The following is a 10,510-nucleotide window of genomic DNA, read 5'->3' as shown; positions in this document are numbered from 1 at the left end:
AATGCCACATATTTTTTTTTAATCCGTTCATCTATTGAAGGGCATCTAGGTTGGTTCCACAGTCTAGCTATTGTCAATTCTGCTGCTATGATCATTGATGTGGCAGTATCCCTATAGTACGCTCTTTTAAGATCCTCAGGGAATAGTTCGAGAAGGGCGATAGCTGGGTCAAATGGTGGATCCATTCCCAGCTTTCCCAGGAATCTCCATACTGCTTTCCAAATTGGCCTCACCAATTTGCAGTCCCACCAGCAATGTACAAGAGTACCCTTTTCCCCACATCCTCGGCCAGCACTTATTGTTGTTTGACTTCCTAATGGCTGCCAATCTTACTGGAGTGAGATGGTATCTTAGGGTGGTTTTGATTTGCATTTCTCTGACTGCTAGAGATGGTGAGCATTTTTTCATGTACTTGTTGATGCCTCCCTCAATGGTACACAAAATTACATATAAGAGGTTGTGAGGGGAAAGGGGGGGCGGAAACAAGGGAGAGAATTGAACAATAGCAGATGAGGTAGAGAGGGAAGATGGGAGGGGAGGGGAGGGGGGATACTAGGGGATAGGAAAGGCAGCAGAATGCAACAGTCACTAATAGGCCATTATGTAAAAATGTGAATGTGTAACCGATGTGATTGTGCAATTTGTATTTGGGGTAAAAATGGGAGTTCATAACCCACTTGAGTCAAATGTATGAAAGATGATATGTCATGAGCTTTGTAATGTTTTGAACAACCAATAATATATATATATATATATATATATATATATATATATATATATATATATATATATATATATATAAACATAAAAAAAACCGAAAAGAAATAAGATACTCTCAATTCCCTCTCCCACAGGTAGACTCACTGGGCTTATTTTACTGATGCCAGAGTTGACTGAAAACATGTACCAGCAGAAGGCAATATTAGTGTTTTGGTGGAGATGGGGATTAAGGTAGCCAGAACGTCAGAAAACAACTTCCTCTTAGGCTCTAACCATGAAGATTCCCTAGGTGTGTGAGTTATACATTTCATGATTTAATGATTCCCATTGCCTCAGGACACAGTTATGGATAGAAACTGGTCCATTCCTAGCACTCTGCGACATCCTGATGAGGGCCAGGCCTCGGTGAACACCTCCTAGGGGCAGGAGGGAGGGGCGATCATTGCTTTCACACAGTGAAATCCACTGAGTGACCTACTCTCACCACAGTCCTGTTCAACTTTTCAGACTCTCCCTGTTGGGGGTAAGGCACTGGAGGTGAAATTCCATGTTAGTAGACCATTTGACACAGATGTTCCACTTGCCCAGCTGCAGAAATTTGCATGTATCATGGAATATTCTTTTTCTCTCCCACTGGACAGCAAACAGATCAAGAAATTCCCTTGGCTTTATGTTTAAAATAACCCAGAGTCAGGTATGTTGCTGGATGCCTATAATCCCAGTGACTTGGGAGGATGAGGCAGGAGGACTACAAATTCCAGAGCAACCTCAGTATCTTAGGGAGATCCTGTCTCAAAATTTAAAAAAGGGCTGTGAATGCTGCCCCATGGTAGAGCAGCCCTGGGTTCAATCCCCAATATTGAAAAAAAGAAAACACAAAAATAAAGCAAAGAAAACATCATACCACATGTATATATATTTTATTTTTAAATTTTTTTGGTTTTAGTTGTTGATCAACCTTTATTTATTTATTTATATGTGGTACTGAGAATCGAACCCAGTGTCTCACACATACCAGGCAAGTGCACTACTGCTGAGCCACAATCCCAGCCTCTGTGTGTTTGTATGTATGTAAGTGTGTGTGTGTGTGTGTGTGTGTGTGTGTGTGTGTATTTTAAAAATATATACATATAACATACAAACACACCCCCTAGCATCTAGTTACTTCTCACTCCCTCCATTGGTCACCATCTATCTCCTAAATTAGACTGCCTTCCATTCCATCTGGTACCTCTGATTTCATGCCTGCTCAATTATCATATGTTACCTACACAGCAGACAGAGTGAGTTTTTTTTTTTTTAAGCACATCTCAAATCATGGCATTCTTCTGCTCAAATCCTGCAATAGGGGTTTGGAGACCATTAATATGATAAAGAACCACAAGTCCATGATGATACTCGAAATAATGACAAAAAGCAACCTGACGGGTGGCATTTGGAGAATGCCAGGGGTCCAGCTCATTTTCATGAAAGTTCATAATGAAAAAGTAAACATTACATATTAAACTGAAGGTTAATGGGGAACGTCGTCCAGATATAGAATTCAGGCAGTGTCTGAGTCACTTTGATTGACTTCATCAATAACAGCACCGAGGGGAATGTATAAAAGTGAGCTTGAACATGCTTACAGCTACAATCTCAGGCAAGGCTCTGTGCTGTGAATCACAGTGGACAGAGAGCATGGGATAAAAAGCCACCATGGGCCCCTGACAGTCAGAGATATTGAAGACAAACACACATATGTTCACATTCAATTACTGAACCCCCATATCTCAGCCCAGTCCCTGGCTCATGGCCCTGCCATATGAGAGTATGAGAAATGAGGTACAGCCTCTCTGACCAGATCCTCCTCAGGCTCCACCTCATAATACCAGAGCCTCCAACAGAGAAAGCACTAGTGAGTCTCCTTTATAACATCATGTATAATCTTATGCTACGTCCTGTGTCATTTTGGAATTCTGCTTGAATTGTTCCCATACTTCCTCCTCCCTGCCAATACCCCCTAGCCCTCCCCCATCACCCCCACCCCCACTCCCAGGAACACAGGAACTTCATCCTGCTGTGGTAGGGAAAACTGGTGCAAGAAGGAAAATAGCACTTGCCCAGTGCCAACCAACATTTTCTCAGTGTTGGGCAGACTCATTGCCTTTCCTTGACCTCCTCACAGACATCCCATGAGAATTATATACACAGTCCCTTTTGGATCATGAATGTTAAGCTCACAAACATAGGGAACATTTCCCAGGATTTCTGAGCCCAACAAGAGGCAGAACTCGTATTGTGTCCTCAGGATCAATTGGTGTGCTTCCACAGCCTGACAGCTCCTCCAACAGCTGCATTGTTTCTCCCTTAATGGTGAACTTCCAAGTCTCAAGGAAAAAATTCTAGGTGCTGGCTAGGGATTAGGTGTTACGCTAGTTGCTCCTGTTGGGATGGGAACCAAGTTTCTTGGGCCACTTGGAGACAGTGGTCTTGGACCAGATGGGAGGAATCTGTTTGGCCTTGGGGTTTGCAAATTAGGAGTCACTTTTGGCTGGGAGTGTCTGGCATACGTAGGACCCAACTAATATTTATTTTATCCATGTGTGTCATGTAGCTCCCTGTAGACTATGCTAAAACTGATTTGACGTCAGAGATGGCGGCTTTGGCTAATAGTGCTGATAGAAAGGAAGAAAGGCTTACCTACTGAGTTCAGCACACAGCTTTCTGGACACATGGTGTATGCAGGAAGAATGTCCTGGAGTTGTAGGCATGTCTGTGGTCACTCATTTTTGTGACTGACTCAAAAGACTGCCCTTGTTACAGAGGAAGAAATGCACATGTGTGTGTCATGGTACGGGTGTGAATGTGTGGGCATGTGGGCACACGGGTCCACATGATCATATGATGTCCTTCTATACAAGGTTTTGGATACATATGTTCCAAATCATGGTGGTATCTGCACTGTCACGCAGAGCTGGAACTCACTCGTATTTTCTTTCCACGTGTTATGTATTATATATGGCCAAATTTTGTTCCTTTTTCCCATTGTTCTTGTCAGTGCTTTTATCTTTGATATTGGTGTTTTAATACTTGACTGGATGGCTTCTAATTAAAGTAGAAAGAATTCTTTCAAATACAAGTCCATGACTTGTCCAGGGTTAGAGCACATCCCCAATGAAGGAGGACATAGGATGCACTGGAGAACAGCATGGGCTTCACAGTAGGTCCACGATTTGGGACCCTGCTCTACAGTTTCCTAGGAGAAGCATGTGGATATTTTTAAGCATAAGAGATGTTTCCCTAAGATTTTTATATGAAACTTACATTCCTACACATTCCTTCTCCTCTTGTGTGACTCTAATTTTCTACAATAAGCTTTGCCATCCAGTAGTCATTTTTTATCCTTTGACCTGCATATTTCAGTTTTTCAATTTAACATGTAAAATATTATCTGCCTAAATATGCCCAAATTTTGGCCCCCCTCTTCAGGCTCTTTGGCATGGAAGGGTGATGGGTCCTCAGAGTGTCAGGTATTGTTGAGAGGGGTAGAGAACAACTGCCCTTGGACTCAAGAATAGTTAGGGAAGAAGGGATATAAATACCTGACATAGGGCTGGGGATGTGGCTTAAGTGGTAGCACGCTCGCCTGGCATGCGTGCGGCCCGGGTTCGATTCTCAGCACCACATACAAAGATGTTGTGTCCGCCGATAACTAAAAAATAAATATTAAAAAAAATTCTATCTCTCTCTCTCCTCTCTCACTCTCTCTAAAAAAAAAATACCTGACATAGGGTGTGAAAAGGCCAAGGGATGATATGTGTCAGGAAGATGAGGGTGAGTTGGCAAGAGTATGGAACACACAATGAAACAGTCTCTGAGGAAGCAAATTCCTCCTGGAGATATGCACCCTCTGAAAACATTCCTCTGTTTCCATGCATATCATGTCTGGCTCTGTGACTTGAGGCTGAACCCCAGAGAAAGGAGTTCCCACACAGTCTGAGAAAGGAGAGTCACTACAAGGAAACAACATTCAGAAGACAGAAGTCTGAGGGCCTCAGACATAGATTCCAGCCACCAACCCATCTCTGGCCTCAGGACTCAGAGTTCTCTCTATATCCCAGCATTCATTTCAGTCTCAATACAGAATAACATATTATTGGTTACAGGCTTAGGGTCTGAGGTCCCATGGATCAGGATTTGAACCCTGGTGCTGAATTCTATGGTCTTGGGCAGATAACTTTGGATTTAATACCTCTCTACCTCTCAAGGTTGTTTTTTGTTTGGTTGATTGGTTTTGTTTGGTTGGTTTGAGGATTTTTTTGTCATCATCCTCATGGCTTATTCTAAAAATGGAGAAATGCCTTTAATCTAATAAGCACTCTAGTTCAGTCGGCTATTACTAGATCTAGTACTTGGTATAACATCTGGTGTTAAGTGGGAGATGCATATGTGCTCCCTGCATTTGTATTTAGTCCTCCTGGCAATGAGAAGGAAAGCAGATAGGGAATGGTGCAGGTTGCCATGTCGGCCATTAATGTACTTTACAAACTGAGAGTTCTAGACTACATTGGCCCCTGTGGGAAAGATTCTGACATTTCAATTAAGGGCATTTAAGACATAGAAAATGACAAACTCCAAAAATAATGTGGCCTGGAAGAAGGAGTGAGGAAGGCAACACATTGATAACAATGATCCTTTCCCAAATCATTCTTTCCCATTGACAGGTAATCGCTAGAAAGAAAGCAAACATCCAGTGTCAAGACAATCCCTGGGAAGGAAAGGTCCATCAAGCCTAGAATGGCAGTCTCTGGGAGGAAGCCATAGCATTGATCCTTCCCAAAATAAATCCTTTCCCAGTAACAGTTCAATGGGACCCTGGAAGGAAAGAGAGAAATATTGAACACTGAACCAAGACCCTCCATTCTTCTCCAAGTAAAAGTATTTCCCAGTAAAAAAACAAATATCAAATTCTCATAAAACTCGTTTCCTGAGTGCACAAACTGAAATGCTCTCTCAATAATTAAATCACCTCTGAATGCAACTTATATAATCACAGACTCCCGCTTTGGCCAATGGCTCATTTTCCATCCAGAAAGTGGATCCACCAGAGGCATGACTCCACGTTTCAATAAAGGCTGTGCTGATCTGTGAAGTTGGCAACTGTCCTGATCATTTTGTGCTAACAGGCGTGAAAATGAAATGCTTGGAATCTGAAACAGGTATGTGGAAGGACTCGGTGAGGTCTTACTTTCCGATTTCCAATCTTTGGGCAAAAAAAAAAGTATTGTAATTCAAGGAAGCTCTCAGGTGTAAGTAGTAGACTCCAAGAAGTAGGAAGGAATGTTCATCAAGCCACATGATGCTAAGTGCAGAGACAAATGTTGGATTATGCCACCGTATGAGATGGTATGATTCCTCACAAGAAAACATTGATAAAATAGCCTTTTGGCATTTGTGTGAACGTGAACCTCAAATCAGCAAAAGGAATGTGTGGATTGTCAACTGTGTGTATGAAGTCATGGCTATAATGCAGACTAGTTATGCTTTCAGGTCTATGCATTATTTGTATCAAAGCTTGTTCATGGCCATGTCAGGGTTTTTTCAGGTGTTTGGGGAGCAATACTATTCCTATCAAGCAACATACTGCATAAGAGTTGGCAATCAGGCATGAGTACCTTCTGAGAAATACGCTGCATCACTTTAGATAATTCACCCAACTTCTTCTGATCCTTGGTGCCTAATGTGAAACTCAGGGGATAGGGATAGCAACCACCTCAATCGTGGTAAAAACATACACCACAACCCACAAGATTCTAGCTAGTCACCTCTTTGTCCCCTGGCTCCATGCAGACCTAGACCTGCTTTAGATTCCTGTATATTCATTTACCTATTATAGAGTTCTGTATAAACAGAATCACACACAATCTCCTGTTCGTGTCTGGCTTCCTTAACTCAGCTTAGGATCCTTTTGTGCCCTTGACTTGTTACTGCTGAAATATAGTCCATCATATGGAGAGACCAGAATTTGTTTACCTTGTTTTAGTTGTAGATGGACACAATACTGTTATTTTATTTGTTCATCCTGATGTGGTGGTGCAGATGGAACCCAATGCCTCACATGAGCTAGGCAAGCACTATACCACTGAAACACAACCCTGGCCCTTGTTTACCTTTGATGATGTTTTTCTGAAGTTGAAGGAGAGAAAGTAGATCCTTAGGTTCAGCAAGCCATCCTTCTTGGGACATTCTGTACTCTTTTATAATAGATAAACCTTCATCCTTTTGCACTCCTCTATTGTGCTGGGGAGATGTTATCTCAAGGCCAATTTCAGCCTTTGTCATTTTTCCTATTCCTCAGGGCCAATCATTGGATAGGATGAGTTTTTGCCATCTCTTCCTTACTGACCCTGGTTTGTGTCTATCTCCTATGGTGGTGGCCTCACTGCTGGGTAAGTGTTGGGTCCCTGGATGCTTGGTTTTAATCCAGTCCTTCCCCTGGCCTTGCCAGTGGTTGAGCTCCACCTGTAGTGGTCCATGCCTTACCACAGTGATTTTCTATTTTCTGTCTCCTTTAAAAAGACATTCGTCCATACCTCCTACATGAGAATTCACACTTCACGTGTTCCAGCCTATTGCACATTTATTAGGATTGGAACATTATTATTCCAAAACACAATTATAAAAATGCTACATTAAATGCCATACTAGATTGGAGTCTCCCCATTTAAACTGTTCAGGTAGATGTAACCTTGATTATATGTTAGGGACACTTGGGGAAGTTGAAAGAAATCAGAGAAAGGCTACACCCAGAATCCTTAGAGTAGAATGGGATCAGTCCAGGCAAGCACAGTTTTTAAACTCTTCACATTAGCCACTGTGTTGTGCAGCCAGCATTGCAAAAGACCATGTGGAAGCCTCCACATTTTTACTTACATTTGCCTGGAGATCCTGGGAATGGCCACAGCCTTGTTTTTCTGACTTCCAACTCGATGCTGTTTCAGTGGCCTAATGAGTCCAGTAGTTTAGAGTAGGGGTCAGCAAAGAATGGCCTAAGGCAACATCTGGCCCACAACCTCTTTTTCTGTGGCTGCAAGCTGTGGATGACTTTTACATATTTGAGTGGTTGGTTAAAAAATAACAAGATGATTATTATTTCCAGACATGTGAAAGTGATTTGAATTCACCTTCATATTCAAAAAGGTGGACTACATTCAAGCCACATTTGTGTTGTTCCTACAGCTACTTTTCCTTTTCGCATGGCGGAGTTGAATTATTGCAGCAGGGACAAAATGGCCTGTAAAGCCCCAATATTCACAATCCAGCCCTTTGCAGGACAAGTTTCTGGATCTCTGGCTTAGAGAAGCATCTTTAGAGCAAGCTCACAGGAACTCTGGTAAATGTCCATGTGTCCCTTTGGCTAAGCCAACACAGATGTGCTGGAGTACCCTGTGACTTCACTTTTGGGTCTTGCATGGCAGACCCTAGGACAAGGGCAGTAAGAGAAGTAGAGTTTCATTTTTAATAATTTCACAGATTTGTAAGTGGGCTTGTATCCTAAAGAAATCCTCCTTATCTTGCATTTATCTGTATATGAATCAAACAGAATGTAGATCATGTTCAGATGCTTCAAGAGCCAGGAAATCTTCAGATCAATCAACCACCTTCAAAGATCATTGTAGGTCAAACCATTATGACTACCCTTCTAGCCTTGCTACCCGTCACTTCACCTGGAATGTTGCACACTTCTATTTGACCTCTGGCTCAGGGTCCCATCAGATGAACGTGACAATGGCAGGATCTAGAATGGCATCTGTGGCTTATAGATATCAGCTGCTCCAAAGCACTTCAAAGATGACAACGCTCTCCTCACCTAAGCCTTTTTAAATGGCACAGGGGCAGGAGTGCCTTCATAATCACTAAAAAGCATCTGTCATGCTCACCAATGCACTGGCATCATCAATACTTTCTTTCAAGTGATCACAGCTGACAGCTTCTGCACCTGTGTCACCATGGCATGTCACAGAACTCCACTATTTCTTCCTCTAATGTGAATTGGACTCTCATCGTCTTTGCACTGACTGGGGGGAAATCATCTTTCCAAATCCCCATTTCTTGCAGGGTCTTTTGCTTGCAATCAATTTTCATGTCAACTCCTGTATTATCCAAGGTCCTAACTCACCTTTGCCTATTTTTCACTTTTAAAAATACTATAAAAAATAAATTACCTAGCTTACAGAAGCTCTGTGAGGACCAGAAAAGCAGGCCTGGATCATGCAGAGCCAAGCAAGGCCCACTCATCTATAGGACTGCTTCAGGTGAAAGACCACTGTCGCAAGCCGTTCGTGGGCTGTGTGTGGGCTTTGTCAGTATCCCAGCCAAGTGAATAGGAACATCTGTTGTCTGGGAACTTCAGGTGGCTATTTCTTCTGTGTAACACTGCCCAGAGACCTTGTGAATTCATCTTCTTCTCTGCCATGTCCCACACAGCAGCTGAGATGGGTGTGACCTGCCAAGATGCCAATCATCCTGCTGACTGCAAGACATCACAAAGCAAGACTCCACAGTTCAAACCTGATCCCTGCCCTTAAATAAACCACTGGAGACATTTTCTTTTGCCTGGCTCCAGGTCCTTTGTGGACTGGATCTATCAGGAGCTCTGCTTTTTTAAAAAATATATTTTTTAGTTGCAGGTGGGCACAATTCCTTTATTTTATTTTTATGTGGTGCTGAAGATCGAACCCAGTGCCTCATGTGTGCTAGGCGAGCGCTCTACCACTGAGCCACAACCCCAGCCCCTGGAGCTCTGCTTTTGAAAATAAATTTCTGACTCTTTGTCTTTTGGCCTTTATTAATTACTCTAGACTTTAATTTCTCAGCTGGCTTACACCTTCCTCAGTAGGAAGAACAATGCCATGATGAGATGCTGGCCATATCCCCATACACCACTGCTGCCTGCTTTCCCACACATACAACAGAGACTGAGTGACTTGTACCATCACCCATGACTGAAGAAGGTGGGGACCCTGCATGTGGTTCCCACATTCTTCAGTGCTCCCTCCGAGTTTTATGTTGATGCATATATTTGATAGAACTGTGGTCTCTTTGGAGACACTGATTGCAAGGGGCTCTGGTAACTGAGTGAGAGAATGAGAGGGGGGAGAGTTCTCTGGCATGCCTGCATGCTCATGTGTGTTCATGTGTGCTTCTTTTCACTCTTAAGTCTCCATATGGCTTCAAAGCTTCTAAGAATGGCTTGAGTGTCCAAAGAGCCACCATGTGGGACAAATGTATTGTGCATTTTGCAAAACATGACAGTGTCTGCTACGTAAATCATTTATTCATAACCAAAGAGGCATTTTCTATTTGTTGTAAAGTTTTTGTGTATACTAGTCTTATATCCAACAAGCTTGATCTCTATTTTAATTTTAATCTTATGTAGGTCCTCTTGAGTTTTACATGAAGATAATCACACTGACAACTTTGCTTATTTTCCTTTTATATGTACATGAGTTTATAAATATTTTTGTTGTAGTTGGACACACAAAAAATAAATTTTATTTATTTATTTTTATGTGCTGTGGAGGATCGAACCCAGTGCTTTGCATGTGCTCCGTGAGCACCCTACTGCAGAGCTGCAACCCCAGCCCCTGTACATCCGTTTTTTAAATATTTTTTTGTAGTAGAGAGACAGAATGCCTTTATTTTGTTTGTTTTAATTTTTGTGGTGTTAAGGATCAGACCCATTGCCTCACACATGCATGGCAAATTCTCTGCCACTAAGCTACTGCCCCAGCCCTGTGCATGCTTT

Source organism: Callospermophilus lateralis, chromosome X (genome assembly GCF_048772815.1).
Source record: "Callospermophilus lateralis isolate mCalLat2 chromosome X, mCalLat2.hap1, whole genome shotgun sequence".
Lineage (NCBI taxonomy): Eukaryota > Metazoa > Chordata > Mammalia > Rodentia > Sciuridae > Callospermophilus > Callospermophilus lateralis.
Note: the sequence above shows the minus strand (reverse complement) of the source record.